This window comes from Halichoeres trimaculatus, unplaced genomic scaffold (genome assembly GCF_033239565.1).
Source record: "Halichoeres trimaculatus isolate MK-OKI-2021-1 unplaced genomic scaffold, fHalTri1.1 fHalTri1_scaffold_14, whole genome shotgun sequence".
NCBI lineage: Eukaryota > Metazoa > Chordata > Actinopteri > Labriformes > Labridae > Halichoeres > Halichoeres trimaculatus.
The window spans coordinates 12,983,698-12,994,097 of NW_027437192.1; positions in this window are offsets into that span (position 1 = coordinate 12,983,698).

Here is a 10,400-nt window from a genome sequence, read left to right on the forward strand (position 1 = left end):
CGTTTCAGCCAACCTAAAATGGAAACTTTTGAAATCGGCCTCCAGAGTGGGATTTTTCCAAAACGCTCCCGACACCGTGGCTGTGTAAACAGTAAGCTGGCATTTTCAGTGGAAGCGATGACATCACACTTCACACTCCGCTTCACGCATACAGCGGGACAACAGTACTGTTGTATTTTAGCATTCTCAGATGAAACATTGTGGCGTAAACGGGGCCTTAATTTAGACTCTAGTTCCTGAGTCCTTCCAAAGATCTTAGGTTCTTGGGGAAAGTTCCTGCAGTCAAAAAACACCTTATGTTAGCTTTAAAATAGCTCACACACACACACACACATACACCCACAGAGTACATGCTCCTGGAGGACTTTTCTGCTACCCAGTATCATCACTTTCAGCAGCAAAAAATGTTTCAATAATTGGGCAAAACATCCCGAGTGCTGAATAAAAAGTCAAACAGGCTGCAGAATCAAAACCTGCACTCACTAAGTTCTGCTGTAACAAACTGAATAATTCAGACAGGAGATCAGCAAGCTTCTCAAGGACGGGTTTGTGTCCAGCTGAAACATTTTGCTCATTAACAACAAAGCAAGACGCTGATTATCATTTACAGTACTGTGTAGTGCAGTAATCACATTGTGAGAGGAGGGAAGGAGAGAGTAGAGGATGACAGACTGAGAGAAAGAGAAGAGATAATGAGACAGAGACTGAGGAAAGATGGTGGAAGCCGGAGAGGCAGTGAGGAGGAAAGAAAGTGTCAGGAGGCTCTGAAGAAACTCAACCTGAGCTCTAAATGGCTCCTTAACAAGAAGCTGAGACAGCAAAATGAAATTATACACTCAGAGTCACACACACACACACTCACACACTCACATACAATCAGTCAGCCACAGGAGAACCAAGCGTTCACGCTTTATCATGGTATTCATGTGGACAAACATGCAAATTCACCAGTGTATGAAACACATTTGGCGCTCGCACTGCCCTCATGCATGAGTTTCTTTGCTCCAACGTTGTTGCGTGCAAACAGGTACATTCCCTCCTGGAGCCACAAATTTCAATCCAACACTCCCGGCTACACGCACTTCCATTGAATCTGTGGTCACAAGGAGTTGATATGCATTGCACACACACAGACACGTGCACGTATAACCCCCCAAACACACATTTGGCTTCACACATGGTGATAGGTCTTTTAAAGGGGTGTTTCACACCTCATCGCATTTCAATTAGTAGGTAAGACACACACACACACACACACACACACACACACACACACACACACACACACACACACACACACACACACACACACACACACACACACACACACACACACACACACAGAAAGAGCTTGACAGTCTGTCCGTTGGGTGAAGAAGATTCATTTGGATTCTCATCTCTTCTCCTACCACTTCCCTTCTGTGTGTGCCCTTTCTTTTCACTCCCTCTCTTCCTCTACTTATCTCCCCGCTGTATATTCACTTTCCTTCCCTCTTTCTCCCCCTCTTTCTCCTTCTCTCTGTCGTTCTCTCCCTCTCTGTCTTTCTCTCCGTATCACTGTGACTGACAGTGGTTTGACCTCCTGGGTTGTCAGGGGAGGCTGTTGCACAGACGGCCTGAATAGAGGAGTCTCTCCCTGGGTACAAGTCTGCTTAGGGCTTGGGGAGAGGAAATCTTTCAGACACCTCTCCAACAAGGCGCGCAGTGCATATACAATAAGTACACTGCCACAATGACAGTTTTACAGCATCATTTGTCAAAAACGTTTAGAAATATTAGAAAATCTTTAAGGAAGTAGAAAAGCACTCAGAGAGTGCAGGCCTCCAGCCAAGCATATTGTGATTGTCACACAACACTTTAGTCTTACTTTAATGTTATACTCCCTTTCAGCAGACTGTCTGCTACAATTTGGTGTAAGTTGCAGGTTTGTCCTATAATTTGTTACCTGTCAGTGTTGAAAAGTAGGATGATCCAGTACATATTTCATATTCTGGATCTTAGTATCCAGAATATTATCAGGATCTGGATCGTACTTTTACATCTGTCAGAAATTATGGTGACCTTGTCTTATATTGTTTTGCAAAGCAATCCAACCATTTATCATGGCGTTATATACACATATGGTGAAAACAGCCTTATCTCACAATGATAAAGAATCCTTTCTGTTAACTGTGAGAAATAAATGTATTAGATTGTTGAAAATGTTAAACTTTTCAATATGATGGAGTCTTCTGGGGTTTACAAACTAAGTGTTAAGTCTCCCCTTGGTGTCAGGGGTCTAGCTTAAAAAGGTGGAATTGTGCTTTTCTTTCAGAGGTATAAGGTGTGTTGTACTCCTGTTGTAGCTTTTCCTTACACTGGTGTTTGAGAAAGCCTGTATTTTAGCCTCTTTCTGAAATTTATCATTTAGGCTGCTGTTTCTTTAAGGCTTCCCACTCAACAAACCCCCTTTCCCCTGATTGGTCAGCCCTCTGGAGGCATGTACCTCGGTGTTTGAGACCAGCTCTTCTGTGGTGTCATGAACCAATCAGAAGATCTACATGCGGTGACATCATCATCGAGTCTCATTAAGATCTCATTCCATTTTCTGAATGGGCCAGTTTGAGGTGTTTTCAGACAAATTCAGCGAATTTACACATTTTAACACTTCACATTGAAAATTGCGGGTTTAGTATGAGCATCCTGAATTTCTTTAAGTCCTTTTTTAAAAAATAGGAAAGCATAACACCTCCTCTTTAAGGACACATCACTAGCCACGTATACATGGACCCAAATATTCCGCTTGCATTTGGTTTATTTGCTCAAACGGAAAGAATTTGACCTTTGTATACACCTCATTCCGAAAGAAAAGTGCCAATCTGAATGGACAATTAATCGGTTTCACAGGGGTGGAATATTCCTTTCCCCAAACCGATTGAGGTTTCATGTATCCACTCAGACGGAAAGTTGTCAGGGTGCATTTTTTCAGTGCATGCTCAGATATGACGTAAGACGCAACTAGAAACGTTCCTCAATTCTAAAAATGGCGGCGAGCGGTCAGCACTGAAGGAAAGTTTTTTTTTGGTCCAAACTTTAAAGAACTGAACATAATTTCAAGACTGGACGGACACTTGCAATACAGAGTATTGCAATACCATGATAAAAAAAACTGTTGTCCTCCGTCTTTGATAAATCACGTGATGTTTACGTTCTTCTGTGCATGCCCCATTGAGTATTCTGTTTGATTATAGCAGCACATGTAGACCAGAGATTGAAATATTCCTTTCCATGTATACTATTGTTTTTGGAAAAGTCATTCAGAAAGACGAAAAACTCCTCATGTAAACATGGCTAATGAAAGGAGCTGCCCAATTCATTACCCCAGTGATGTTCTAGCCATAGCTGCCCATGTTTCATCAACAAGTAGTTGTGTTTAACTGAGAAGAAAACCTCAAAACCATCTGATATTGTGTCCATGGAAACTCAGAACAAACTTTTCAAGACTTGACTCAAGACTTGTTTAAAGTTAAGAAAAAAAAGTTTCAATTAGCCTTAAGTATTATCAAACAATAAGAGTAAACTAACACTCTTCTTTAGGGGCTGTTTCATCTTTTCTGCGACTTCACTGAGAAACCTCTCAGCGATGACCTCTGCTCATGTCCCACACAGCTCTGCTCAAGAGAAGAAAAACTCTTCCACAAATGTAGCTTTTAGACTGTGAACAGGACAGTAAATGTGAGCTGAAGCAGCAGCATCCTCAGACTGATGTCATATGACTGACACCCAGGTAAGAGGAAACAGACAGAGGTCATGGGGAGGTCGCGGGGGAGCGCTAAGAGCTGTCTTTGACGTGTGTGAGTGAGAAAGCAGGCGAGGCAGAGGATAGATTGGCTATAAATTGAATCCTTTCCAATCGGGAAACTATTGTCTGTTCTCCTTCTTTCAGACACATACACACACACACCTGCCTCATACACACACAGACACACACTAGGAGGGTTAGACAGGTGTTAAGCATGACAGGAGAAATTGATTCCACCCTCTACTCAATACATACACACACCACTAACCCTCTCTTCCTCGCTTTTTTCCCTTCTGTTATCTCTAAGCCACCATCCTCCTCTCATCCTCCTCTTCTTCATCCTCCACATTCTTCTTTCTTATGGACTTTGTCTGTTGTAGTTTTCTCTTCTCTCTGGTTTATTTAAGGATATGTTTGAACAAGCTAGATGCCAAATCCCTCCCCCAAAAATGTATTTTGCTATAAATTGTAGCATTTGCAGGATTTCCTGGGCTGTGCATCATGTGAAACTCAGCTCTGTTGCTTCTCACACCCACATAGATTTATTGTTTTTTTCCTGTGAGAGAAAAAAAGAACACCATTTATGGTTGATAATGTTTTTTTCTGTAATCTCTCTCTTTCTCTAATGTGTCTTTTATTGCACCAGTACAGAACAAAGCCCTGAGGCGCTGCACACACATACTCCCTCCTTCTACCTCACACACACACACATACACACACACGCACATACAGGACACATTAACACATAGCGCATCCTGATTCATAACAGTGCAAACATAATACAGTTTGTTTGGTTTATTATTAACAGATCACACACTTCAGATACACACACAGACTCTCAAACATCTACTCACATGTGTTCACGCATTAGAAAGACACGGAAACTGGCCCCACACTGTTGATATCATGATATAACCATGTCAGTGAAGCGTTAATTCGGTGTCGTTTGTCAGTTTGCTGACAGTCGCTCACACAAAACAATAACTGCTTGTGTGTTTTTCTCTCGTTTTATGAGCGAGGAGCTGTATTTCAGCCCTCGGCTACAGAGCAGGCAGACAGGCGGAGGAGAAACAGAGACGGAAAGTGGAGGAGACAGAGAAACCAGACATTGCAAATAAGGAAGGAGAAAATGGCTCTGTGTTTGTGCTAGTGTGTGTGTGTGTGTGTGTGTGTGCACCCTGTTGCCAGTGCTATTAAAGTTGTATTGCGCAGAGCTTTTAGAACATCGACCACCAGCCGAGCAACTTTAGCTAATAATTTTTTAAAAACCTCTGAGCTTTGTGCATGTCAGGCCTCTTCTCTGACGTGTGTGTGAGTGTGTGTGTGTGTGTGTGTGTGTGTGTGTGTGTGTGTGTGTGTGTGTGTGTGTGTGTGTGTGTGTGTGTGTGTGTGGGCGGTGTAACAGTTGGGATGTCGGCCTCTATTTGTAGAAGACCTTATCCCCATGTCTTCTGGGGATGGATGCATGCACATGTCACTGCAAGACATTTAATGTGGTGTGTAAACGCTTTTAAGAGTTAACATGTTAGCAGAATTAGCTTACATGCAGTAAGAATTAAAAAAAAAAACAATAATGAATGTGAGGCAACCAAAAGTGTTAAAGTAATACCATACTATACAACACAGCACAAGATAAGGGCTGATCTCTCACAGTTTACAGTTTCATTTAGCAGACGCTTTGGTCCAAAGCGACATACAGCACAAGCAATGCTAAAAAATCTGAGGGCAAAGAGAAGGGTCAGCTTAAGTGCACAAGTGTTCCCTAGACAGATGAGTTTTCAGACATCTCTCAAAAGTGGAAAAGGACTCTGCGGATCTTATAGAGTTAGATAATTCATTCCACCATTTGGGCACAACAGAGGAGAAGAGTCTGGCTAGTGATTTGGAGCCGTGCTGGGTTGGGAGCACCAGGCGTCTTTCACAAGCAGAGCGTAGTGAAGTGTAGAAGGAGAAGGAGTGTAGACTTGGATGAGGGACCCCAGGTAGGCAGAGCCATTCTTGTTAATGTTTTGTAAGCCAGAAGAAGAGCTTTAAATTTGATTCGAGCTGCTACTGGAGGCAATTAAAGCGAGATTAACAGCTGGGTGACGTGGCTGTTTTTGGCTGGTTAAAGACCAGTCGTGCTGCTGCATTCTGGATCATCTGCAGAGGTTGAAATGTACACGCAGGGAGGCCTGCAGTAGTCGATGCGTGATTCCCCCATAGGAGGAAGGGGGTTTGGGTGGAGGTACAGTCTAACCTTCCAGGGGTGATGGTTGTCAGAGCTACCTGGTAACCACTCACTGGGGTGTTGTGAGCTTAGCATCCCTTAATCGGTGTAGTGTTTGTGGGTGAGAAAAGTGTTTGTGTGCTTCAAGTTGTGGGATTAACTTGGAAGTGATGAACAAGAATAAGTTTAAGAAGTCATACTCCATGAAGCACCTTAAAACTCAGATAATGTTTTGGCTCTTACTGTACGTCTCTGAGCAAGTTTGGGAAATGGGAAACTAGTGGCCAAGTGGTATGGTAGGTTCCACCAGTAGAGTATGGGTGCTCAGTGATGGCACCCATACCACTGTGCCCTCTACTTATGGCTCCTCATGTCCCCCAAAGCCCAGGATTGTTATGACAGATGATCAGCAATAGCTGGTTTATCACAGGGGTCACTGAATGGGCAACTCCTTACACTGATGTTGATGAAAGAGGGATTTCATGCTTTACCATATTTCAAGTGTGGATGTAAAGTAACAATATTGGCTGTCTATAGTAAATGTATGCAGATTTTCAAACATCTACATATTCATTCAATGAATCATTAAATCTTAGTGGAAACATCTCAAAGCAGTCAGCTCAAAAAAATTAGGTTATATCTTCACAAGATCTTCACGAGACTTACTGAAATAAATACTGAGGTCTTCTGAAAGATTGTCTTCACTGATTTATGACACATTGGAGGAGCAGACCTCAAACACTAAGGTCTGATCATAGCTCTGCCCCATCAGGCCTCCAGAGGACTTACCAGCCAGAGAGAAGCGGGTTTTTGAAGCAGGGAGCAACGCTGTTTGGGTGAACACAGCACCACAATATATTTAGAATATTTTAGGCCTCAGCTGTTGCAGCTTGAAAGCTTCATGACTTTAAGTGAAAGTGCAATTTTTTTCAGATTTACACTTAACATTTTGACATTATTCTCAAAGTGCATCGCGGATATGATCCTCTCCTCATGACTCCATGATGGTTCTTTTTAATTTTCTGTGTGATGTCGATACAGACAAAAGCGAAGTTTGAATAACGCTGAGGATTAAAAACTAAGCGTAATGTTGAGTTCTACAGTATTTCCTTTTTTCATCAATTTTGTCTTGTGGACAAAACACAATCTGAAGCTGTCGTGTTCCACTGGATTTTTAATTCTGGCCAACATTTTTTGGCAACATATCTGATCCAATTTTAGAAAACTGTTCTGCTGCTGACTAAAAATAAAGATCCAAAAACAATTTTCTTTGTTGTTTTACGAGTTACAATCCATTTTGAGACACATATTACCTAACATTACACCATTAAAACATTATTATATGTTGCTTGCTGTGTCTTAATGTGGTTTGACAAAAATGTCTATGTGGGAAAACACAAAATGAAACTTTCTTCTTGGTACTGAGAGGATATCTATCTATCTATCTATCTATCTATCTATCTATCTATCTATCTATCTATCTATCTATCTATCTATCTATCTAAAGTACTACAATCAACAACCTCCCACACATTCACACCCATGCACACACACACACACACACACACACACACACACACACACACACACACACACACACACACACACACACACACACACACACACACACACACTGAGATGTTACGCTGGAGAAATGAAGGACATGGTTGGTGGGAGAAGGAGGATGGGAGTCTGCAGGGGAAAAAATGGAGCTAGTCTTTATTTGAAGTTGGTTTTTAATCACACTCTTCAAACTTTTGGCTTCACTTCTCAAGAAAGGTTTTAGATCATTTAACCAAAACATCTTAGTGCTTGTGCCACCCCATGCCTCTGCTTTGACTGTAAGGTGTGTCAGGTTAAAAATTGCTGAGTCATGAAGGCACTCTGGCGGTAACCCCCTGCATTGCTCTTTGTTACTTTTTCTTTATGGATCAGGTTGTTTTTAGGTTCTTGATGTGAACGCAACAGCATGTGAACTCAATTTTACAGTTGTACGTTTAAGCATAAGCGAACACTGTATAGAATGCATAATTGAGTGCTGACGTCCTTTGACCAGGTCTATTTAAACTTTAAAATGCTTTTAGAGGCCAGAAATGTGAGCCAGCTCAACAGTCCAGTCAGGCCTGTTGGAGGAAAAATGTTTTATTCCCTAAATACAAAAGGAATATGTATAAATGCCCAGTATTGACACACTCATACAATCTATTCCCATGCAAATGTATAGAGATACAAAGAAATCTCATTGCACTCTCTGCCTCAAGGTGACTCCGTCCAAAATAAAAAGAAAAAAGAAAAGAAGAAACCAATGCTTTGTCTGTGAGATGAAGAAAAAGACAAAAAAGAGGGAGCAGAGAGGAGTGAAAGAGAAGAAGAGGGAGATTAAGAGAAAGAGGAAGAGAGGGGTGCATGCGGCAAAAACAGAGAAGGACAGACTGAAGTCATTCAAGCTTTTCTTCCCCCTGAATAATCCCAGTTTTGTCCAAATTTAGTTGGAGGAGATTGTGGAACATCCAGTCCTTGACATCAGACAGAAAGTCATGTAACAGCACCAACTTTTCCTCTCACTGAATCCCACTGTCGTTTTTATGTCCATGTTTCTCCCTGCAGGCTGCTCCACCCATCCATGTATCATTTCTAGTGTTTAAACAGGATTGTGCAGGAGTTAAATGGGCCTGTTTGTACTTTTCTAGGCGGTTATTACTCCCTAGAAGTGAGCAAATGAAACTATGAACACCATAAGGATGCTCCAGTATGCTTTTGATTAAAACTGAAGGATGAAATATAGGAATCACAGGTTAAAAAAATCGCATGTCAAAAACGCATTGTAATCACTTTTATAAATTTGAAAATGACACAACTCTGGAGGAATTGGCTTAAAATTAGGAAAAAAAAGAGCTCAGTCTTGTGACATCTTAAAACAAACCAGTTTCTGTATTTTGAAAAATGTGTAAATTTTTCATTCTATTTTAGTTAGTCTGGACATAATTCTATACAATTTATTAAATGTAGAGTCTGCAGGATTTTCCTTCAAAAATGGAATGTCAACTTTTACAGGAAAAATCCTGCTCAATGGTCTCCTACAGGCCTCTTTGTTTGTCAGTGTCAGTGTCTGCCTCAAACCCTCTCCTTAGCCTATATGTGTATAGTGTTTTGGTTTTATCAGGACGTTTTTGGGCGGGGAATAACAGTGGTTACATCAGCCAATCACAGTGAGCTCAGTGCGCAAGTGACTTTGTGTGTTGATTAGTGAGTGGAAGAAGCTATCCTGAGCGGCTATGATAGTGGATGTAGCACGGGAAAGGAGAAGCACAACCTAAATAAAACATAACGCAATGAAGACAAAGCTTTTTCTTCCAACCAGGTATGTGTCAGATAACCCAGTGATTTACTTGTGCCAACATGCCAAGTCAGGTGCATGGCTCTCAAGTCTCTCCCACGTTAAGATGCGACACCACAGGTTGTTGCTGGGCTAGTGAGTGTGTTCACAGAGCTTCTGTCAGAGGCAGTGGGTGAGAGCTACCGCTAGCACAAAGCCATGAGGGAGGAGCCCAGTTTGAATGTTGTGTTTACGAACAAGCAATGAAAATTCTTGGAGACCCTACCTTTTAAGTTTATGATATATGGGTTTTATTGATTTATAGCAAAAGCTTTATGAAAAAACAATGACACCACAGCTTGTAAACATGTAAAAATGTAAAGATTTGCTGTGGCAGACTTGGTAGGGTAGATCATAAAGGGTTGATGTGCTTCCTTCGGCTCTGCTCCTTCTCTTTTCTGCTGCGTCTCAGCTCAGGCAATCCAGAGGCCCACAGCCGATACTCAAGACTGCCAGACATACCAAACAGCAATGAGCCACTCCTTGCCCAAAACAGATTTGACCTGACTTGACTAATAAATAAACAGTGAGTTGAGCAGAGTTAGGCCTAGAGTCAAGAAGGCAGAGGTTTTCAGTCACTGATGACCACATGAATAAAGGGAAACTCATCATAGAGGTAGTGTTACGGATTAGTCCCACCCGGGTCCAGAACATAACCGAAAAACATATAGCTAACCCTAACCTGAAGTGTACAAGTGATCCGTGACAGCTGGAGAAAGAATGGACTGGTTTTCACGCAGAAACAACCGAAGCGGGATAAGCTCACCCACACGTCCTTCGGTCGAGCACCTGGCGAGGATGGCTCTGGTCGGCGTCGAGTCGAATGGCGGACTCAGTCGTAGCTGTGAGCGGCGAACCCAGTCGGCTTCTTTCTCAGTTCAGTTTTTGTATTTTGGTTGGGGGTCAAACAAAAAATGCTGGTTTTATCTCAGTTGGCAGCCGTGTTGCATCCTCAGGCGTCTGTCTGTTGGCGTCTTCAAAAACCTCCCAGCTGCAGCCCATTTCACCTGATGGCTAATGACGTCTTACAAAAA